Below are 24938 nucleotides of genomic sequence, written 5' to 3' on the forward strand. Positions count from 1 at the left end.
AGAGAGGAGGTACATCTGACCAGTATGTAAGCTTCACCCTGAGGTTCTCTCTTGAATGTCAGATATCAGCAGCTTGGAGGTCAAAAGCTGAGGCCAACCCTCCCCAAGTGGGGTAGGTGAGTGTGGCAAGGCACTATTGGTGTCTGACACTTTAAGGGCAGAGCCAAGCAGCCAGTAGGTGTTTGATTGTGACAGCCATTTTAGATCCCTGGATGCCTGTATTAACAGAACAATTTGCTGCTGGCAGGCCAGGCAGTAACATTGCCTGGCTGCTAGGCTGAATACAATATCCTGAAGGTAAGGGCAGAAGCTGTAGGGGATAGTTTGGAGGCTCCTGGTCCTGGGCATGACCTAAAACTGCACCCTGCTGGGAGTGGGTGGCCTGGTGGGTCTCTCAGTGGCGCGGGAGGCCCAAGTAAATGCCAGGCCAGTTACCACCCCGGTGAAAGGTGAGTAGGGGCACCTTAACCCCAGCCCTCGCCTTCAAGTGGGCTGTTTATACCACCAGAGCAGGGTAGGCCAGGTAAGCTTCAGGAAGCCCCTGAACCTGCTGGAGGAGTGACCCCACAGGGCCGGGCACACTTACAGAAGCACCTGAGCTGGGAATGGGGGACCCCAATCCTTGAGTGCAGACAGAAGGCATAAACCCAACTGAGAGATTCGACTGGTCAATGCTGGGGCCAGGACCGGAAGGGTCAAAAGGGCCAGGGGCCCACCATGAGGGACGTCCATGATAAGCCAAGAAGCTTGGGGTCCTGACTGGCCTGAGATGGGTCCAGGGCTTATATGGAAGCCAAAGTTCCCATGATTGGGGCCACAGCTAATGGGTGAAGGGGACAGTTGAGCAAACTGCCTGAGATGCCATCTGCGAGGCTTGGGCCGTGATGTAGAGGTGGAATGGAGCAACGGATAGCCCCCCCAATATCGGGGTGTACAATGGACAGCCTCCCACCTAATTAACACTCAGTTATGTTCCATCAAGGCATGGCAGGAAAGACAGGTGAGGAAACTAGCCCTGTGGCTAGTCAGGGACCTCCACTTTGCCACAGTGAGACAGGCTGGAAGTGTTCCCTCTGTCCATGGTGGCCTCGGGTTCCCCTCTCAGGGACCCTTTGCTTCTCCTCTTGTATTCTTTTCATCCTCTGACTCATCTCTGGGCACTGTTAATTGGTCTCCCTGTGGTCATCATACTGCCCACCTTCTGTTCTGACAGCATATACCTTTGTTGCAACAAATACATTATTTGCACACTTCTTAATTTGGTTATTTACTGGGCTTCCTAATTTGGCCTGTTTACCAATACTGGAAATCCCAAGGGCTGTGCAGTTGGGCATTGTGAGCTGGCATCAATGCTGCAGACAGCCTTATCTCTCTTATGGAACTGTGTGCTACGTATCTTCAATTTCCTAGCCTGTGTGTCTGCTGGCTTTAGACATAGTGGGCCTTGAAGTAAACTTTGTCACAAGCAGACTTTTAGAAATCAAATAACCCTTGCCATTGCCCTGGGCCATTGTTCTAATGCAATGTCTACTTTAACTACAAGCCAATTCCCAAAAGCAAACCTCTAAATACCATTTTCTAGCCATCAAATAGGTTCCCTGAAACCACTGAAAAAACTCCTGCAAACCTGGGGCAAGGCCCTACCTCCTTTGTAAGTGCAGGGGGTCAATTCCCTTGGGGTCAACAGTTGCAGCCTTCCTCATGCTATAGTTATAATCTTTTCATCTGAGCCAGAGGTCCAGGGGGTAGAATGTAGCTCCATAGAAGCAGAGGGCTATAACCTTTCTCCTATAAACTAGAGTCATATGGCAATGGGAAAGGGTTTCCATGTCTTCCCTATATTATTATTACTACTTTTCCTTTACATTCTGCCTCTAACAGCATGATTCTGGTTTAACTAAAACCACTCTTAACTTTTGAATTTTTATGTGGCAATTGCCTATCTGTATTTGAAATTCTTTGTTCTCCTTTTCTGTCACCTCACAACACCTGCATTTTAGTGCTGCCACCTCCCAGAATGCTGCCACCGTGCTCTTAGTTCTGCCATTTCACTATGCATTGTGTCTTTGAGCAGCCATGCACCACTCCCTTCATAGTCCAACTTGTACCTCTTATAACCAGTCCTACTGAATAAACCTTTCTGGGCATGTCTACACGTTCATTAGTGCATCTTAGATACTGCACATTTAGTTTAGTACTTCCTTAATAAAGTGCAATCTAATTGCATTGTACCTACAGTTACTGTGTAGTAGCGCTGGCACATGATGACACCAAAATTTGGGGGGAGGTGAGCACGCTAACAGGGAGTGAGAGATTGCAGAGGGATCTGGATAGGTTACAGGGGTGGGCTAACAGGAACAGGATGCGTTTCAATACGGACAAGTGCAGGGTGCTGCACTTGGGCAGTAGGAACCAGCAGCACACTTACACAATGGGGAACTCCCTACTTGAGAGCACGGAGGCAGAAAGAGATCTTGGAGTCATTATTGACTCCAAGATGAACATGGGCCGACAATGCGAGGTCATGGTTGGCAGGGCTAACTGGACCTTGTCGTGCATCCACAGGTGCATCTCGAGTAGAGCCAAGGAGGTGATCCTCCCCCTCTACGCGACGCTGGTCAGGCCACAGCTGGAGTATTGTGTCCAGTTCTGTGCGCCCCATTTCAAGAGGGATGTGGACAACATGGAGAGGGTCCAGAGGAGGGCCACCCGCATGATCCGGGGACAACAGGGCAGACCCTACAGTGAGAGACTGCGGGACCTGAACCTGTTCAGCCTCCACAAGAGAAGGCTGAGGGGGGACCTGGTGACCGTCTATAAACTCACTAGGGGGGACCAGAAGGGTTTGGGGGAGACGCTGTTTCCCCTAGCGCCCGCTGGCATAACAAGGAGTAATGGGCACAAGTTGATGGAGAGGAGGTATAGATTGGACATCCGCAAAAACTACTTCACAGTTAGGGCGGCTAGGAGCTGGAACCAACTTCCAAGGGAAGTGGTGCTGGCCCCTACCCTGGGGGTCTTTAAGAAGAGGCTGGATGCCTACCTGGCTGGACTCATTTGAGTCCCGTTTCTTGTTTTTGGGGTTTTTGTTGTTCTCCTGCCCTGGCGGGGGGTCGGGCTAGAAGATCTACTAGGTCCCTTCCGACCCTTAATCTATGAAACTATGAAACTGATTATTTGGTGACGCTTACTGCACATTAGCCTAATAAATAATAAATTAATAAATAAATAGAAGAAAAAAAAGGAAAGCTGAAAGGTACAACAAGCCCAGCTGTCTTTAAAACATTTTAAAGGTGAAATCAACCTGTTTTATTTAAAATATTCTTCTTTTTAAAAAGAAAAGATAAAACCTTTTTTGTATTGTATACTGTTTCAGTTTAAGTTCAAGTTTTAAAGATTATAAGAGACTTAATATGTACTATGAATATGAAATATCTATGAATATGAAATTCCCCTACTAGAGATGATGTCAAGCGGTCGCCTAGAAAAAAAAAGTTTTAGGCTTCTGTCAATCCAGTCAACTAAAGAGATGCTTAGCCCTAAAGATAAAAATATAAAAATTAAATAGGCACTTAATAAAGAACCTTATTTCAAAGAATACCCTGTGAGTTTGCCTTTTTGGTTTAAATAAAAAAAACAAAACCTATATATCTCCGTATTGTGAGAAAGGTTAAAACCTCAATAATATATCAATGTTTTATTACTCAGTGGTGTTTATGTTACATCCTCCCAAATAAACCTTTTATTTCCAACAAGACATGGCAGGCGGGACTCGGGGTCACCACTGAAAGAGAAAAACGAAGAATAATCAATTTAATTGTTATCGAAGTTAGTCAACTGAGGTTTATAACCCCATGTGATTAGTGTAAACTCTCCACAATACAGAAGAAGTACCTGATGATCAAGGAGTTAAAGCTTTCCACCAGAGTCATGACATGACAAAACCCACTTTGAAATATTGTCCAGAATGATAAGTAATATCCCTGTACTCCCTTGTGGAGCTTTTCAACCAGAAAATCTCAGCTAAACAATGAAAGCAGTTTAGTTACTCCAGATTTACACTTATGTCACGGGCACAATAACTACAAAAACCAGATGTCCTTCTACAGCTCACAAGTAGCCACAAGTATCATAGAGAATATTTATAATTTGATGCTTCTCTTCCTTTAAGCTATCCAAAATGGACTCCTTTATTACTCTCATTTATTTTGTAATGAGTTATTCTGATGCATATATCATTCCCACTTGAAAAAAATTTAATTGCAGCCTTTTCTTAGCAAACCAATCTAGCATATAAGCTTGCTTGTTTACAATACATATTGTAAAATCTGCATAATTTATTTTCTACGGAGAGTAGTTTTCTCAGTCATGTTCAGTAATGTTATTTGATCCCTCAACATATTTAATTATACAGGAGATCTGTTTATTGGTAAATCTATTTGCCCATAAATGCCTAAGATAACAACATAGTCATTCAATTAAAAAAATAGCTCCAGGCTTAACTTCCATTAATGACAAGCATAATTTTAAGGAATAGACATGGAGTATGTTATACTCCAGCTAGAGTATGTTAATCAAATTACCGTAGTGCATAAAGCAGGCCAATGTGCATAAGAAGCTGAGCCTATCAAGGCTCAGTAGAATAGCCAGGGAAAGATTAAAAAAAAAAACAGACTTATTCAATTTTGACAAATTCAAGTAATGTAGAGTCAAATACCTGAAAATTCATTTCTATTCCACTGGCATATCCTAACTAAAAATCAAAACTCTTGAACCAAGAAGTACAGTGTCTCTTGTTTCATACATAGCATTTTGCAAGAGTCATGTGAGTGAATTGGAAAAAAAACTCCAGTTTACTTGCAAAAAGAGATTGCAAAAGATCTATTGATATGTAGGGGAGGTATAAAAGCTTAGAACCAGAATATATAATAAGTAGAATATTTTTGAGGAATACAAGTTTTTACTGGTTTTTTGTCTCTGCAAACTGAGAGACATCATTGCTTCATGATCTTTTGCTGTGATGATGCTATCTATGCTTAGTCCATTCTTCAGTCCAATAGGGATGTGGATCTCTTCTGTGCTGCTCATATATTCTGTGAACATTATGCCATTACATTTAAATAAATATATGTTCACCAGCATTGCATGAAATTAACACCTTCTCCTTGAAGTGACAATTTTATGGAGACATAATCTTATGTGTTCCCACAAAATTACAACAATTCACATCTACTGGGCATTTATTTGCACATCTGAAAGTGATAGGCTGTTTTGTATGTCATTTTCATTAGCACACCTACAGATCTTGGCATTGCTAATTAAAGACAGCATTTAAGGCATTATAAACAGTAGTTTATGGCTGGACTTGATGAAGACAATTACAGTACATACACTTTTAAAAAGGATCATTAATTCCATGGCTGCCTGAAGGAAATCAATATACTGTCCAGTATTTGCTAGGAAGGTGACCCCATGGAGAATACTTGATGGTCAGTATTATGAAACCAAGGATCAAGCAACAGAGTGGTGAGTTGCAGGCTCAGGAGCTTAGGCCATTTGTACACGCCACAAAATTGGCTTTTAAAGCAGCTTAATGCCCCTTTTGCACCGCTTTAATGGTGCAGCTGTTTACACATATTGGCTGCGTAATACCCTTTAATGTCCCGGCTGTTTACACATGTCGGTGGCATAATGCTCATTAAATGACTTTGGGATGCAGCAAAATAAAACATATCCAAGTTGTTTTAGTTTGCTACCTTACAGCTACAGATGGATGCACCTGATCCGTGCAGGCAGCCCATTCAGGGAGGCTCAACTGAAGGAGAAAACAAAAGCTGCAAGCCTGATTATTTTTTTTTTCTTCACAGAGCCTGACTGTCTGAGTTGCATGGGGGCCCAGTGCTTCTCTCCACAGCTGTGGTGTCCCCACAACTGCCCGGGCTAGATACCTGCACATGGGTGCCGCCTGGAGGGCACTGCTGCTGATGTGGAGGGAAGAACCAGCCCCACACCCCCCCGCAGCTCAGGGACTGTTCAGCCCACTGGCAGTTTGCCCTCCTCTCCCCACTGCTGGAGAGGCAGGTAAGGATCTGGCCTGACCCTTGCATACATGTGATGGGGATTTACTTTGCCCTAAATTGAAGTGGTGTTTTTAAAACCCCACCACTTTAATTTAGGGAGAATTAAACTGAAATAACCCCCCTGTGGCATATACAAATGGCCCTGGTCAAGAAACCAATGCAATGATTACTTTCATATTCACAAGACTCTCTAATACGTAGCTTTTGACAACTACTAATATCATTCCCCACAATATCACTGAACAAAACCTACACTGAGAGACTGATCATATCTGCTATCTCATCATGGGGAAGTTGGGTAAAACCAAAATGTTATGAACACAGTATGCAAGTCTATAACAGTTACTGTTCTAAGTAACACTTGTTAAACTGTTCACCTAGTGGCCAAGTATTTTTATTTTTCAGATTTAAATGCAAGCACAGTGTGAAGAAAAATACAATCGTATAAAATATAGTAACATAGAATGCAAAGTAGGTGGTTTAATCTCTGATTAAACAAACAGTGCAGAGTGAGGTTTTAGTAACATCCTGGCTAATAAGATCAGAAAAAAAATGGATAACTTAGGCTCCTACAGTAAATTTTTTGGAACAAATAAGTTTCATACAAAGTTGGACAGGCTTAGAATTAAAATTGGTTGAAAAATTTCTGTCAAAATGTTTTTGATAAAGAATGCATTTTTTAGCTAAACAACATCTTTGTGATTTGGTTGAAGCAGATAAAACAAGCATTGATTTTTTCTTCTTATCATTGAAACAAAACATTCAGGGTTTGTTTTTATTGATACAACCCAAAGTATTTTGAATAAATACACTGACAAAAATGAACAATTATGCTATTTGAAACCTTTTATAGGGAAAACAATTTAACAACCTCCTTTACTAACAGCTGTAAGCATGCCAGAGCAGAATAGGGAACAGAGAGGAAAGCTTCCCCATCAAATATACAGATCCTAATGACCATCTCTGGAGCAATCTTGTAAGAACAGGCAGGCTGAGAAAGGCTACTTAGTTTACTCAGATCTGTATGAATGTTCTCCAGCTGCCTGCATGCACAAGACCTATTTGAACCTTCTAGCTAAGCAGACAAACTCAAGAAGCAGGCAGCACCTGAGATGGAGAGCAGAAGTAAAAGAGGATTACTGTAGGTAGGGCTGGTTCTGAGTCTGTAGACTTTGGTTTGAAAGTTTCTGAGTCAGGCATTTTTAGATGACATTGGTAAAGATCTATGGAAAAAGTTGCCTCCCCCTGACACTGAACAAGGATCTTTATTAGAAAAAAAGGAAAGCATGATTATCCCTAAGCAATTCGTTCTGTTTTTCATGTTGAATGTCTGCCTAAATACTCTTCAAGCCCTCTGCTACAATTAACATAAATCACTACACTGAAATATGTGGAGAGTCATTTTTATATGCATAATTTCAGGAGTGCTTCATAAAATATTATTCATAACAAAGCAGAATCCCCCTCTCCAACCCTGTTGTTATGTTCTAAATAATTTTAATTTAAAAGTTTAGTTTTAATAATTTAAGTAAAAATATTCTATTTTTGTTTCTGGGTTTTTGTTAATAAAAAAAGAATGTTTTTACTGAAAGAAAAAATTTCCAAAAACATACATCGTAGCAGGAAATGACTCCACTGGAAATACGAGAGAAGAGAAGAGAGACTAGTATGCATTTCCTCAGCTCAGCTGCAGTCCTCCATTACAGGCTAGGTGAATGTAAAGTATAACTTACTCTTCTTAGTTACTTCCTAGATTTTTAGGAATTTAAGCTGTCATATTAAAAATGTACCAAAGTAAAGGTCTTTCCAAGTCAAACAGCCATTGGGCTAATGTAGTTAAGGCACACCAGTTTCTGCTGCCAATAGTATGTAAGCAAGTAGCATTGCTTCTAACTACCTTTGATTCCCTAGTCCAAATGATGCAGTGGAATAGCTGGGGCAACTAGGTAGCCTTTGGCCTGGGTCTAAAGCAGGACTGGAACCCATACCTCAGGAGCTGGAACAAGATGCCTTAATTGCTTTGTTACTGCACCTCTAAAATGTGCTGTAGTGGCCAATATTGTTTATGTATTGACTATCCTGCTTTGATTTGGGATAGAGATTTTTTTTAAATTTCACATTAAAAACATCATTATGGAAAATATCAGAATGTGGAGAGAAGGCCTGAGCCAGCTAGCCACTCTTCCAGCAAAGCACCAGATTCTAGATACTGAAACCGAGGATCAAAACAATTTTCCATTTTGGCACTTTATCTTACTATAGAAAAGATATACTAATATTTATATTATACTAACATTATTAACAATGTGTAACCCTGGGCGCAACACAACATGCGCCCTCACCCGAATAGTGGGATCCCTGGGTACCCGGTAGCCAGTAGCCCTTCCCAGCCCCCCTGGGAAGCTGCTGCAGTGCCCCCGAGCGGAGAGCCTCCCCTTACAACCAAGCACCCTCGCAGACAATTCTCAAACTATTTACAAGATTTAATTATTTACAACATAAACAACCATTACATAAACACATTGATATGCCAACTAATAAACCCTCAAGAAATTATTTACACAGTCTCTCACTTGTACACGGTGTACTGGGGATCCCATGTGCACTGCCCCTGGCGGGGTGTTTGAGGGAGTGGAACTCTCTGTGTCCCTGCACGTGGTCTGTGGATGCTCTCTGGTGCTGGTGTCCGTCTCCATGCTTCTGGGGCCTTCAGGCAGCAAGGGTCTCCGGGCATCAGGCAGTAGCTCCTCCTCTGCAGTCCCTGCAAAGACAGCCTTCCCCTGCCTTTCACCCCCTTCCCCGGCTCAGCAGGGAGCAGTATCTGAGCTGCAGGCTGTAGCAACTCTCCTGCCTCACAGCCTGGCAAATGCAGCCCCTCCCTGGGCTTTTCCTGCCCCTGGAGCCCCTCACCCCTCAGGGAAAACAGGGCAGACTCTGGCAGTCCCCCCTGCCCCAGCTCTGTTGTGCTCACCCAGCCGTTCACCAGGCTGAAGGCAGGTCTTTCCTGGCTTGGAGTCTCCACACAATCAGTCCCTCTCTGACCCTGTCTCCGCAGGCTCCCGGGCTAGAGAGAGGAACTGGATACTGTATCTCTCCCGTTGCAGCCTTTTCTGCTGCTTCTCAGGGCACTCCTAGGGGCTCTCTGAGGAACTGCTGTGTTGAGACACTGTCTCCTGTCTCCCACCTGTCCCTCAGTCCCACTCTTTTTCTCTTGTTCCCTCCTGCGGGAAAACTGCTCCCCCCTTTTACCCAAGCCTCTCAGCCAATCCCAGCCCAGAGCTCTTCCCGGGCTTTTGCTAATGGCTGTCTTTCAAAACTTCACTGGGGTTACATCACCCCTCCCACTTCCAACAGGGCTGCCTCCAAAGCAGCTTCACTTGCCCTCAGAGCCTACAGTGTCCCCGGTGGAACAACCTCCCTCTCCCTTCCAGGCACCGCTCTCCATTCTTTCAGGTGGGTCCATTTTTTAAATGCTGCTACAAATGTAATCAGTGTCTAGTGTTTGGAAAACTAGTTACAGTTTTTGTGGATGGCTACTTCATTCTTAGTCCTTCTATCTATTGTGTGAACCTTTTTCTCCTCTTGGCAATTTTGACGAATCTTCAAAGTATTTGTTTAACAACTTTAATCTTTAAAGGAAGAGCAACCCTGTCCCCCTATTTCTGGGCTAGGGACGGAAAGTACACATAAACTGGTATAAGTGATTGGAAACCGGTTCAGATCCGTAACACGACAGCAGTTTAGTGCATATAAACCAATCTCAAAATGGCCAAAACTGGTTTAAGGTAAACCTGGATGGATGTAGTATCTGACTTAACTGATTTAGGTTAAATCAGTTCCTTGAACCTCTGTCCCAGATCCCCATCAGATTCAAGCTAATTCACAGTGTGCCAGCATCGCAGCATACTTTGTGCTTCCTCTGCAAACCCCATCCTCACAGGGTGGGTGGGCTAGACTTGGCCCAAGCTCTCTGCTCCAGCCGAGCCGGGAGGTGTGCTCTTGTGCCTTCCCAGCTTCTAGCCTGAGCCACTGCAAGCATGTGGCTGCATTTCTTCACATTCAGAAGAACATTTTTGCTTACTTGCTTATCAGTTCAATCTACCTAGTTTAGACTAACCTGCTTAGCCAAAAGGAAAAGCAACCTTTCCCCCTGTTTCTGCATGTATTTGAGGAAGCCATCATAATAAGGGTCCTCTTGAATACTTCTGGCCTGGCCTCATGCTATGTGTTCATAAAGAAAGGCCCCTTTTCTGACTGACTCATTTTGTAATCATTATTAAGTTCTGTATATCCATATGTTCAGTATCTTTATTACTATTCCAAATTAGTCTCTGGTGTCTTCAGTGCAATTTCACTAGGGATAAATTTGATCTGGAAGAAACTAAAGAATTCCAAGTGAAGTTCTCAGATGGTTTGGCAAGTGTTGTTGTCTACCTTCCTTGACTCTCTGTGACAAATTAGTTCTAATATTAACTATTTCAAGCAAATTTGGATTAGATGTCTTTGATTTCCACTAAATAGAACAGTCTTTTTTACTTACTGCTTCCTGTAAAAGTAGCTTGTTGCTAATTAACTTCCAAAATATCCTTTTATACCCCAATAAAAGATTCCAGAGGAGATTTTTTTAGATCTCTGTGCTCAGCTTTTTAAAAATTTCTGCATGAAGAAATGTTACTGCTGACTTGCATAAAACCTTTCCATTTGTTCACTGTGCTCTTCCTCTTAACTATAAGTATTTTCATAATGGAGCCACTTGTGGAGTGAGACTTTCCAGTTAAGAGATGGAGACTAGTGTGCATCCCTGGTGATCTCACATAGCTGCTGGTTTGTGAGAATTAATGGGGATGTACACTGAGTGATGCAGGCTACTTACAGGCATACTGATGATACCTTGAATCTTTTTGGAGTCTCAGGTAAAAACTATATTATTTTTTAACTCTGTCTATAGCTGGTCTGAATTCTAAAAACATTTTTTTGAAATGAAAGGTCAAGTAAACTGCTAATTGCTGCACAACAGGGATGGTAAGCTAGGAATGGAAGACGCAAAAATAGTTTCAGAACTGAGAAGGGGTTGTACCACTTTGGAGGATGGAGTTAAAATGCAAAAGGATAAAATGTATGTTCAGTTGGAGAACTAGAAAATAGACAATGAAATGTAATTCATCAAAGACAAAGGCTCATACTGAAGGAAGCATGTGGAAGTAGTTATTAATGGTAAGATGCCAGATGCTATTATAAGCAAAATAATGTGAAAGAGTTTTAAAATAAGTGTTTCTGAGATAATCCAAAGTGTAAGTAGGATGGGGAAAATAATGTAAAATACATTTATGATTATTGTAATCAAAGGCCCAAGGCACCACCACTTCAAACAGACATGGGTCCCTATGTAGGTAAGCAGCTGTCTGCAACAGGCAAGTACAACAAAGGCAGATAAACAACATGTATCAACAGTAAGTTCTGACAAGAAGAACAACAAGTAAATACAGATCAACCTCAGCTAGATGACATAACCCTTGTTACATTAAAGGATAACAATATATAAATAACTATTTACAAAATATGAGGCGCAAGTACCCCTTCCAGGTACTTACATGGCCGAGACCACTGGGTGTTCCCTTTAGGTACCAAACCCTGGCACCACTCCTAGAGGGAGTAAGGGGAGGGTCCCAGTACCTCCTTAGCCCCCAAACCCTGATCCCTTAAGACCCCCTCTCAGGGCTTCCTCCCCTGTGGGGACCCATTCCCCAGGTACTTACAGATCTGGGGAGCAGACTGGGAGGGGCTTCTGGAGCTGCAGGTACCTTGTCAGGGCTACCCGGGGCCCTGCCTTCTGTCTTTCATTGGGGCTCGGGCTGCCTCATGTGGGTCCTGAAACCCAGGCCCTGCCTGACCTCTGCCACACCACGCTGTTGCCTCCCGGGTGCCTGGCCTCATGCTGGGGAGGGGTTGCAAACCCAAGTGGCTGGGCACAACTCCCAGGGTTTGGAACACAACACAACTCCCAGGGTTTGCATCACATGCACCGAGTTCTTGGTCACACATTGAAGGTAGCAGACCCAAGTGGCCAGAGTCTGCCCCGTGCACCATGCTGTGCACTGGCTGGGGCTGTAGTCGAAACCACTCACTGCTCCAGTCCTGCCAAGGGAGTCTTCCAGGGCTCTTCTGGCCTACAGCTTCCACTCGCTGGGCAGCTCTCTCCAGATCTTCTTAGCCCCACCGGCTTCTCTGTCCCTTGAAGCATCTCACATGTGCTGGGCACACAGCTCCTTTTATTCATTCCAGAGGCTCCACTTTTAGACCTGCAGAATGCAGGCTTCAATCAGGTCTAGGAGGCTTTTTGCCCCGCACTGGGTGGTGCCGGCCCCACCCAGCCCTTCCCTGATTGGTAGATGGTCTCCACCAATCGAAATGAAGATTTTCCGAGCCTGTTCAAGCTGAATTTGTAAGTCTGCCACACATTTTTGGTTGTAATTGACTGGTGGTTGTCAATGATAGAAACTTTATCAGAATGTAAGTCTGGTCTTTAGAGCTGTATGCATTGTCTTCCAACAGGAAAACATGACATTCTTCACTTTTCATTTTCAAGCTAATTAACTGTAATAATTCGTGCAGAATACCTCTCACCATTTGTGCTTTCCTGCTTGTGTGATAGTTATAGGACAGTTATGAGTTGAACCACTTAAAGTAGCAAGACTTCTGTGCTTTATTGTTTATGACAGGCTCAAGAAAAAATAAATGCATCTCATCCAAATTGTAGATGCCTCACTTGACCCACTGTTGGATTAAATCTGCACTTTTATGACAGATTGACTGATAGGTAATTCCACATCCAGCCTTGAAGCATGGAAGTCAGCTATTAGAATACTAATAGTTTCCAACATGAAGATCTCTATTAAGGTACTTATCTTTCTGATACAAGAATGCATCCATAAGTACTATACTTTTCAGCCTAGTATTGATGAACTACAATTTCAATACAGCCTTTATTTGTTTTTTGTATTTTGCCATGTACAACTTCTTAGGAGTGACAGTACTATTACCAGGGGCAAATCCAGGGGGAGTGCACTGGTGGAGTTGCACCCCACTTTGAGTCCTGGTCCATTCAAAGTTTAAACCAACTCCCTGGCAGTGGCAGCAGCATTTCTAGTCAGACAATGCTGAGGGAATCAATTGACTTCATGGCTCATTATAATCTACCTGATCCCTTCTAAACTCTTCATTCAACAGAAGTTAACAACCCTCACTTCTTTTAAATGGTCTTGATGTTCCACCAACCAGGCTATCCTTTGTTTTGCAATATTGCTGTCTGTTAGTTGTTCCTGGTAATGAATCTCCTATTTTACAGCCCTGCAGATTGTTTTTAATTCATTCCAATGACCTTCTGTTTGTTTTTTCTTCAATCTTAATAACATAGCCTAGGACCCTAGCATATTAGTATGCTTCTAGTTTATTTTTAACTGGAGAAAATTATGTTGTTTATGTGTGATGATGCATCTCACTGTCTGCACCCCACTCGTCAAAATTTTAGATCCACCCATGTCCTCTTCTTTCCTGGCTCTATGGAATGAGTAGGGGGAGGGTGCAAGAGTTGTTCTTGTCTACATTGTACTCATACCAGCATGCACATGCACACTTATTTAACTACAGGCCTATTTGGAGATACGTTTTTTTTCAAATACATTTACTCTCTGATCCTTGTTCTGCACTGTGTACATTTGCCATCGTATTCAGTGACATAATTTAATTTTATCAGATGATGAAAATGGTGATCAAAAAAATAATGGATGAACTCAGCCGTGGATGATAACATCAAACTTAACCACTGGTGCTGAATCAGTCAACTTGGAGAGACTTGTTTTTAAGTTGAAGTGCTGATTCAGTGACTTTAAAAGGGCCTATCCTTTGGACATCAGATCAGCAACTTAGATGCTCTAATCTGGATAATTTATGGGGACCAGGAGTGTAAAATAGGGGTTGGCAACCTATAATTTGCGGGCCAGATGTGGGCTTTGGAACCTTGATCTGCCTGGTGGATGTGGGGCTTTGGTAGCATTTGGTGATGTGGCACACCTTCTTCAGGCACTCTCCCCGTGGGACCAGGGAGATAAGCAGCAGCAGGATCCTAGTGCCCAAATTCATGCCGCAACTTCCATCCCAGGGTGGGTCATTCCAGGCCACAGCTGAAAAGGTTGCCTACGTTTGCCCTAAACTCAATAGTCTAGTGCATTTAAGTTATAAAAAGGACAATCTCTTTGATGCTCTAGTTCAACAAGGCATCACTTTATTTCCCTGTGCAGCCCAGAGAGATGAAATAATGTGTGTGAATTGGGCCCATGTGGCTATCACTCATTATTAAACTTGTCACTTTTGCTTTGTAGGTCTAATTTCTGGAATTATCTGAAAAGCATCAGTATACTTGTAATTTGAATTTCTCCGGTGTATTGCTATCACAAATTGGATGTGGTCTGTTTAAAGCAAAATTACTTATTCTGGTACAGTTTTTAGAATACAGCAAAACAGTCTATAAAACCTTCTCTTTTCAAACAAAGATACTGAATCTACTATTTATTCATTCCCTATTATGCAGCTAGTATTTAAGAAATCTTCTGTTTGTTAATTTTATTTTTTCACATATTTAGCAGGTCTGACAAAGCAAAGATACCCAAATGAAACAAACATTGCAGTACCTAAGTACAGAAAAACTGTTTGCCTCATTTTCTTTGCAGTTGAAGAGAGACTTTAATTTAACTGCATCTCTACTGCTCTGGAATGTGCATATTCTCTAGCTATTTAAAGTTACAGCTACATTTGTGCTCAATGTATATTGTGGGGAAGTGTTTAGTGAAGCAAAAAGCACATATTGGCCGCATCCAGATGAGCGTGAACGTTTGGTTCCCTGGGAACAAGTAGCAGTGGTGCACCTTGCACTGCAGCTACTTGTCCCCAGGGAATGCCTGTGCTATGCATGCTTCGGCACTCAGCAAGTTACCCTGGGAGCAGTAGGGAAGGCTGGAGTGAGCACTGGGCTGGCCTCAGCAGTTTTACCTCGGGTCCTGGGGGCCTTCTGGGGCTGCAGCAGTGGCGGTCCTGCCAGAGCCTGGCTAGCAGCTGCAGCGTGGCTCCAGGCAGCCCGACTACTTTTCAGCTCTCCGTGTGTGCACTGCTTTGTTTTTTTTTCCCATGGGTTTTTTTGACCCCTGGATACCCTGCAGAAAAAAACCCAGAGCAGCACACACATGGGCAATGCACTCTTGCAGCACAGAGAACACCTGACTGTGCGGTATGTATTGCTGCAGATGTGTTTACAGTGCCACATACCGCACGGCTGTGCTTATCTGGACACGCCCTTCATATAATGCTTTACTCAAAAGTGAGATCAATCTTTGCATTTCCTATAAAGCTACAAGAAAATATATTACAATAAATTTGTTTGTTTTGGGCAAGGGAGGTATGCATAAGCACAAGTCAAATTTTGATATTCTCATATATTGTTTTAAAAGATGTGGATGATCAATACATTCTTTAAATGTAGAATTATGCAATGACTTTCTTTTTTGTATCAGAGGAAGTATTGCTCAGGAAAGCAATACAAACAATTACTGTTACAAGAACATTCATCTAACATTAACCCTTTGAGTACATTAAACAATATTGATATCAGTACAACCTATGATTGTACATATGCCATTAATACCAATGCATCATGAATTCATTATGACCAGGACTACCTCAATGAACACCAGATGAATTCATAATGATTGGAATCTTAAAATGCTACCAGGTTTACTTCAGGCTTTTTGTTTGCATGTGTAATTACTACCAGGATGGACTACTGCCACCTGCTCCTTTTTTTTTCAAATATAAGTGAAATCAAACACGATTAAAAATGGTTTGCCTGGATCTTTCTATTGAATATTTAAACTACCAATATTGATAGTATCTAAAGGTAAGGATTTTTACTTAATTAAGATTCATGTTTGTAGTTTGTTTTCCATTAAATCAGCTAAAATGGTTTGAAGAGCATAATTATATCCTAATATAGCTAAATTTGATTACTTTATTGTTAATATGAAAAATTATATCTTGCTATAACAAGTTTGATTTCTTTATTGTTTACTTGGAAAATAACTGATTAATTCAATGTTTACAAATATACAAATCATGAAACAGTATTTACATATATAGCTGTTCTCTTAAATAAGATTCAGGTTCCTCTACAGACTATCTGACATCTTTAGGTTAAGTGTGTAAGATTGCTTAGGATTGTAGGGCTCTGATTCTCATCTTCAGTCATATTTCCACCAATGTAACATCACTGATTTCAATTTTAATCAAACTACCTGACTAAAACTGGTGTAGGATCAGAATCAGATCTTCAAGTTTGGCACATATTTAAGTTTACAGAATTAACTGTTAGCCTTTTTCATCAGCCCGTAACATATGGCTGTTTGGCAGAAGGCAGAGTTGTTGGTTTCTCTTCACACAGTTTCTTCATAGTTAATGAACCAGATGCATTTTTCTGCGCACACTGCATCAGAAAGCACTGATATAAGGACATGGTAAAAATAACCTCCAATAAATATTTAATATATAAAGGTTACTTGATAGTTTAAATTAAATTACGGTTATATGTTTTGGGCGTTTTTTTTGTTTTTTTTAAATTTCACCAGTCTGCAAGGGATATGAAGGTAATATGCAGCTAGGGAACAAATAGATTAGATTGATGTAATTCAGGCTGGATTCTTTTATTGTGGTTTCTATACATGTTTTTCTTGTGATGCTTCTTGATAAATGATTGATATAATATCTGTTTAAAATTAAATTGAGAGGCACACGTGGTTATAGTAATACAGGAATTGTGACAGAGAATGTCTCTTTTCTGCTTACTTGTTTAGTGCCTGCCACAGTAGACTCTGATATTTATTGCAACCTTTAACTATTACCATAGGCTCCAACTTTGGTTTTTGCTTGTGGGTGCTTTTTTTTGTGTTCCTGCACTGAGCCCCAGAAGAGGCAGCGTATTACTTCAACCTGGTTCACCCGACATGGTTTGTGGGTGCTGAGCACCTGCTAATTCTTTGGGGGGGTGCTTGAGCCCCAGAGCACCCACGGAGTTGGCTCCTATGGCCATTACTTTATTAGGAATAACAACAACATACTTGCTTCATGCAAGTTGCTGGCCATACCTCTTCAACAGTGCACAACCCACCAGAACTATGTGACTTGTCCAGGATCTATAGCCATGAAGACCTCAAACCATAATACCATTATACGGGAACAGAGGAAAACTCTGTAATGCATCTGTTTCCTACTTTTTGATCCCATTTCATATGAGTACTCTAGGGTTCAAGTAAGCTCAGTGATGGCATGTGCATTGCTTTCCTGAAGAGTGCTTGACCATAGTGAGGAAACCTCAAAGAGATTACACAGCCTCTTTGAGGGGAAAATCTGAGGTGTCGTTGTGTTGGGGCAGAGGGATGTTCTCAGCCTAAACGCAAGACCTGGTGATCAAGACACAACTTTCTTCACCAAAATAAACAATTATTCTGGAGCTCACATATAGAAACCATTACAGTACTCCATTTTCTTACAGAGACAACATATGAAAAGAAAAGAAGCAATGATATCTGTGACGGGGCACTTGGAAAAAAAAGAGCTCCTGTGTATTAGTCTTCTTTTACCACTAAGCAACTTCATGGCCACCAGATGTGAATGAACAAAAAAGCTCTCTGCTTTTCTGCTGTATCTGAACCCAACCAGCACAGGATTTGGCAGTTCAGTGCAGTATGAGGTTGTGCAGTACTAAAGGCTACCATAAATCTCACTAGCTAAGAGAGAAAAATGAGGTTTTTGGCCCATGGAGACCAATATCTAATATCAAAAGCAGAGATAATTCATTAGAACTATGCGGTTAATTTCATATATAACAGCATATATATGTTGTTTTAATTATTTTTGCTGGGAATTTCTTTATGTGAGAAAATTTCTCAAATACATTTAAAAAAAAGAGAGAAAAAATAAATCAAGGTAAATTGATGCCAGAATATATGTACACTTCAATAGTGTACATGGGCATGAGCAAAGAGAATCTCCTTTCACCTTATTATTCACTGTAACTGCCCAAACTTTATACCTTCTTCAGTAACAAAGGTGCATCCACCCTCTGTTACAGGTCTTTTTCAGTACAGGATAACAGGAAACATTTAAGAACACATTAGTCAACACAGTAAAAACATCTTTAGACAGGCTTAACCCTATTCAAATATGTTGTTATTACTTTTAGACTCCTTCCTATTTTCCTAGTGCTCAGGCATATGTTATGAAACTGTCTAATTTTGTAATGAAACTGGGTGGAGAGTAGACAGACACTCAAGAGGGATTTAAGAAAAAGCAATACAGAAAAATGGAAAAAAAATTTTGAAGAGAAAATCCATACAAATGGGAAAAAATATAGAGGGGAAGGAAAGTAGGAGGGTAAAATGAAATCAAATTGTATTTTATTTTCAAGTTTTTTGACAATCATTAGGAGAAATAAAGACCCAAAGAAGTCCAGGGCTAGGGACAGAAGTTACACATAAACTGATTTAAGTGACCAGGAACTGGTTTAAATCTGTAACAGAACAGAAGCTTAGTGCACATAAACCAATTTCAAAATGGCTGAAACTGGTTTAATATAAATGTAGTTGAATGTAGTATCAGACTTAATTGATTTTGGTCAAACTGGTTTTTGAAACATCTGCCCCAGACCCTGGTGGGACAGTTGCCTCCCCTTCCCCCCCCCCCAGCAAATCCCTGCTGGGGTCTGGGGCAAGAGAAGAAGGTTATACTTCCCTTCTCCTGAGTAGAGAGCTGCCCTGCCTTGCTAAAAATCGATTGCTGGTTGCAACTATGGACTTACAAATCTCAGAGGCACCTGGAAGCAGGAAGAGAAAGTGATGAGCACCTTGGAGAGTCTTACTGTTGTGATTCTGGACTGCAAATCCAGGAGACCTCAGGGGCAGCAAGAAGAGAAATGAACACACAGCCCAAGTTGGCTACATGCCAGAGAGGCATGCTATAGCGACCCCCAATTTCTGGCCTGAGCCACTGCAGGCAGGTGGCTGCATTTTCTGAATCAAAAGTAAATGTGTCCAGTTGTTTCAGAGTTTAATCTCTGCAGTTTAAACTAACCTGCAAAGACAGCCTCTGCCTTTTTGGATGTCTGTACTTAGTCCAGATGTGCAAGTCAATTTGTACTTGACTATCCTAGGGCTGAATTTGGCTCATTGAATAAAGTTTTTTGAATTGCTGAAGTCCCACTTTCAAAAGCGACATAGGTGGCATAGTCGCAAGTACTTTGTAAAGTTTGTGCTATGTCTCATTCCCAAAAGTACCATAACAATTAAGACTCAAGTCCTATGAAACTTTTGAACATTAGTGCTTTTGAAAAGCATATCCATCATACTTTTGAGGGAAATGGGAGTAAAAAGGAAGGGCCAGCATTGGATGCCTTGAACTGGAGAGAAGGGCTAGTCTTTCAGGTTATCACAGTCCTTTGATTAAGAACCTCAGAAGCAGAAGGATACCAGTGATTTTTGTTCACTGACTGAACCATTGGACATAGGCAGTCTTTCCCCATGTGCTTTTCAGGGTACATTTGCTGTATTATGAGAAATTTAAGCTTTCATACCTATCACCATTAAATGAATAGCTCTTATGGTTGCTAAGATAATCTTTCCATAATAAACTGTTTATTGAATCTGGACAGTATTGATGATAATATTCTATAAAAATCTTCCACAGAACCACCTTCCCTAAATGAAGCCAGACTTGGTGTGAGCCTCCTATTCTCTGTGTGGAGATGCTTGTATAAACAAACCTACAACTGCAGTATAAGAACTGAGATAGATAAATGATTCTGGATTGCATAAGTTTCGACATGCCTATTTTAGTCAGGGAGAAAATTAAAAACATTACAAAATAGTAAATACAGCATTTCAAAAGAATGTTACCTAGTAATATTCCAAACTTTAGATTTTCAGTCAAAGCCACATCACTAATTTTTTTCAATAATATTGTCCTATGGTGTGCAGTAGAGAATAAATCCATACAATGAAGGGGATTAAACACACCCAAACATTAGGATAAAATAGGTGGAAAAAGGCCTGTGTTTTGATCTTTTTTTTCTGTCAGATTGGAGGAATGAGGTATATAGACTGTTGATTTAATTGTGTTAGGTGACCAGGTCCTTCAGTCATGTTACTCGTATTCCAGCAAAAACAGGTGTGTGTAAATTCCATATGCTGATTGGTAGGCAAACCATTGCTACAGCTCAGAAATGCTCTATGGTGCTAGAGAGATGAGGGTCAAACATGAGGGCATTTCAAAGTGTAGACCTTTGCTGCCTATAGAAAGGGTCTCATTTTCTTTAATTTTGTGCTCCCTGTAAAACCAATTCCAAATAATAACATCTAACCTATTATTGATACTTTATCCTGCAGGGAATAGCCAGTTTTGACTATTATAAGCAATGAATGATTTTCTCCAGGCCCTCTAGGCCTCCTGTTGTGACTAAGGAGAATGTTGCTAATAAACACCTTCTTCAAAGTGACTTTTTCAGTTGAATCAGAGGGATTCCAGTCACTCATTTGATGGAGCTTTAACCAAAAATGTGTTGGACAAATTAAATATGGTTTAGCCACCTGCTCTGGACTACATCAAGGACCTATAACTACAAAATGCCTGAGTTACAGAAGACCATACTTTGCAATTAACTATTGTAACTCTCCTCACAAATCAAAAGTAGCCTGGAGTGCAGAGTTCAACATGTCAAGACATAGGCAGTAACACAGATTTTAAAAGGGAAAAAGAAAGGGTATGAGGAGAAGGTAAACAATAGCTCTCTATATAAGAATAAAAATACTGGCCAAAACCAGGAGGATTGAATTACACAAATTACTATGAGTGAGGAAAGAGCACATATTGCTTTAGAATATGGGCAAAAAAATGATAGATCATTTTTTATTCTACCAGAAATAAAACTTCTGGACTCATCAGTTTGTAAAATAATGATTGCTTGGAAGGGCTTTTGCTGTCCAGACTTACCTTTATCTTTTTGGCTACTCTTATGAATCAGATTGAATTCCTGAGGAAATCTAGTAGTCCATAAGCAGAAACTGGCAAGTCTGATGCTACTATGTATGATGTAGGCAGAAGGGAAAGCTGAATTTTAGTGCAGATGAAAGGATTATTTTGGTTTTGGGATAAAAAGTTTGTTCTGTGGTCTGATCAGGAGCACATTACCCAGTCTATTTTTAAGCTAGATTTTTAAAAATAAAACTGATCTTAGTTTTGTAATCCCATCTTCATCCTCTCTGTAATCACCCTTCAGATATTTGAAGACTGTTGTCAGAACCCCTCAGTCTTTTCTTCTCCAAGCTAAACAACGCTATTTCTTCCAGTCTTTCCTAATAAGTCTAGTCTCTCAGGCCCCTGATACTTTTTGTTGCCCTGGGCTGGACTCTTTTCAAACTATCCACAATCTTCTTGAAGTGTGGGGCCCAAAACTGGACACCGTACTCCCCACTTCCTTTGATTTGCAAGTGATACACCTGTTAATTCAACCCAGTATGCTTGGATTTTTTGCACCAGCACACTTTTGGCTTATTGTTTAGCTTATAGTCTACCATAACCCCCAGGCCCCTCTCTGCAGTGCTGCAGCCTAGACAGTCTTTTCCCAGTCTGTATTTGTACATGCCATTATTGTGTACTGCATTGACTTTGCACTTATCCTTGTTGAATCTCTGTATCTGGGTGGTTCACAATCTGCTTAATTTCCAGTGGTTTTGCTCAGCAGTTTGCTGTAACTTTTTACTTCAAAGGATGGGTTCTCCTATAATAAGCCACCTTTATTAGACGAACTCTTTAAGTCTTAGCTCTACATTATTCCCAAACATACTATAATTCCACTTCACTTTTCTTAGAGGCTTACTTCCATTAAGTGCTTGGATATTTTGTCAGTTCTTCAGCTGATCAATTACAACAGTTTAAAAAAAGTGCAGTAGAGCCTGAATTCTTCATAGGTGTTAAGGCCACAGCCATTGCAAAGTAGTTTTCAAACTAGGGGATCATATGCAACCAGAGCAAACAGTTATACAGGATTGCTTAGGTGTGTTACCTGATTGTGACAGCTGTTATTTCAAAAGCTGAAGCAATTTTAAAATGTATTGTATTCATTTACACCACCTCTTCAGTCAGTTGTATGTGTCTGTTGATGTGCTGTAGCTGAGTGGAGAGTTGTGTCCTTTGAAATAAAAGCCACAGCAAATAATTGCATGGCCAATCCTTAACTCCACAACCTACTACAAATAACGTTTCAAATCTCCTGGATACAAACGATCCAAGTTCTAATGCACTGAATTCCTCCGCTGAGTGGATGTGCCAACCATAGGTGCTATGACCATACAGCAAGATGGTCTACCCAGATAATCAAGATGTATTGTAACGAGGACTCAGGCAGGAGCCCTGTTTCTTAGGCAAGGTCAGGCCAGGCTGACCCAATGATGAACCCTGCCAGGTGGGAAGAATTACACACCCACGACAAGATCGGGTGATTAGCCCACCAAAACCAGCATAAAATTGGTGGCAGGACATGGACTGATTACCTTTGGATACCGGAAGGTGGAGGAGGAGGGATGAAGATACCTGAGAAGAAAGAAGAAGAAGCCATACCTGCATATAGAAGGACGCCAGGGGAGTGAAACTTCAAGACACAGAGCAGGTCAGCTGTGAAGGGGATTACCTCCCTGCAGCACTGGTGAGCATGGGGAGATATGGAGACACCAGGAGGCAGATCTTCTGGTGGCTCAAAGAAAGAGGGATTGCACCCCTCAAGATAAAGGAGAGAGGTTTATTTAGAGGGTGAGAAGGCAGACTGAGACAGAAAGCAGCAGGAGACTGCTCTCAGTAGCATGCACCCGTAGAGAATGAGAGACGCAGAGTGCACATGCTGCTAACGAGGCAGTTGGTGGGGATAACCGTTGTATCAATATCTACAGAGTATCAAGCATGGGGATTTCCTCACTGTAACACAGACTACCTTTGCCAATGAAGTAATTGGTGAGGATACTGTATCTATACCACTGTTATTTAGAAAATAAACTACCAATGTGAGCAATTGACTTCAGGGTGGCATTTATCTGTCTCACAAGCGCAGAGAGCACTGATCTCCTTTTCTTTTCTTCATAATCCAAGTCGTGGCAGGCGAGTATAAAGGAGGGATGAAGATAAGATCATCCATCCTGCTCACATGTATATGATAACCAGTTCCCTACAAATATCATTAATGGATAACAGCAGTCTAGACAGAGGCTTGTGTAGTGAGCAATGCAAAAACTACAAGGATTGTTTACGAATGACTGAATCAATGCAACATTGATGTTCAAAGCTGGGAACAAAAAGCCCATGGATGCAATATGTGGTGCAAACTAGTTAATGATGCTGTAACTACTGATGCATCAGGGATGAAAAGCACAAGAAAGGAAAGCAAGATCTTTAGCATGAGAATCCATGCTCCCATTTCCCAATAGCCACTCTCACCTGTCACCATATGTTTTGTAGAAAAACAGGACTGACCAGAAAGCCTGTTGGTGAATCTTTTTTCTTGAAGTCTCCTTTGATCAGTAAGGACATCAGTGATGATTATACAAAGTAAGAAATCAGTTTCCAATTCTTACAGCAATTTTGCATGACTAGAGAATAACATTAGGCCCAAGATTGGGGGAGATATCACCCAACTGATTGATATTCTGTTTGTAGTGCTTTCAGCCTGACTCTGAACACTTAAAATTCTATGGTAGCATTCTTGCAGACCAGAGTCAAAAAAGAGGATACATTGGTGGAAAAGCTTTCCCTTTACATTTTGCTTCTCTCATCTTCCATGTTTGTGTCCCTAACTGCCTTCTTTCACTTCCATAGTAACCTATCTCATCTGGCAGGTAGGTTTCTTTGCCAGAAACTGTACACCCCCTTCAAAGTATGAAGGGAGATCTTTGAAGAAGTATATTTTATCAGGAATATCTTTCAGACAAAACAGATTTAAATGTAAGTAATTATGCCTTTTAATTCTCTTGTAGCTTGTGCAGAAGTTACTAATTATCAAAGACACTTGCGGTGAAACAAAGAGTTGATTCTTATTTATCTACTGTTTTTTAATTTGCCCTTGAAAGATCAATCATGATACTGCTTCTTTGTAGGGGTGCACTGATAGATTTTTGGGACTGATACCAATAGCTGATATTTAAGGAGGTGTATCAATTGATACCAATTTAATTTCCAATACAGCTGCCTCCAGCTGGTAAGTTTGATGTGGTGGAAGGGGAGGGAAGAGGCATGGTGGGGGGCAGATCAATGCTCCCTGTGGTAAGGGAAGGGACAGGGGCAGGAGCTGCCTGGGTGGGTGGGGTGGAGCTGTGGCTCATGGGGGGAGGTAGCTCCCCCCGCAGCTTGCACCCTTGGGGTGTATCCACATGAGCGCACACGTGTCTTGCCCCGCCTCAAATCCCTTTGAGGCATGACAACAGGCATGTGTGGGAACAAAATAAATATCCAGGGGTCTAAAAAAATTGATGTTAAAAAAAAAAAAAGTGGGGCAGAGCACGGTCCCCTGAGACAACTGGAGCCTGGGTCCTGCATGGAGACACTTTGGCTGCCAGAGCATCTCTATGGTTGGCCCTCGCCTTGGTGCTGAAACACACGGCTAGGCTGCATGGTTCAGCACCAGGGCTCTAGTGCCAGTAAGGGGTTGGGGAGGTCATGAAGAGTTCAGGACTTTTCCTGGGGTCAGTGGCCTTTCCCTGTGGGAAGCTTAGGGTGAGGTGT

Source organism: Gavialis gangeticus, unplaced genomic scaffold (assembly GCF_001723915.1).
Source record: "Gavialis gangeticus isolate Ggan-Ray unplaced genomic scaffold, GavGan_comp1, whole genome shotgun sequence".
Classification (NCBI taxonomy): Eukaryota; Metazoa; Chordata; order Crocodylia; family Gavialidae; genus Gavialis; species Gavialis gangeticus.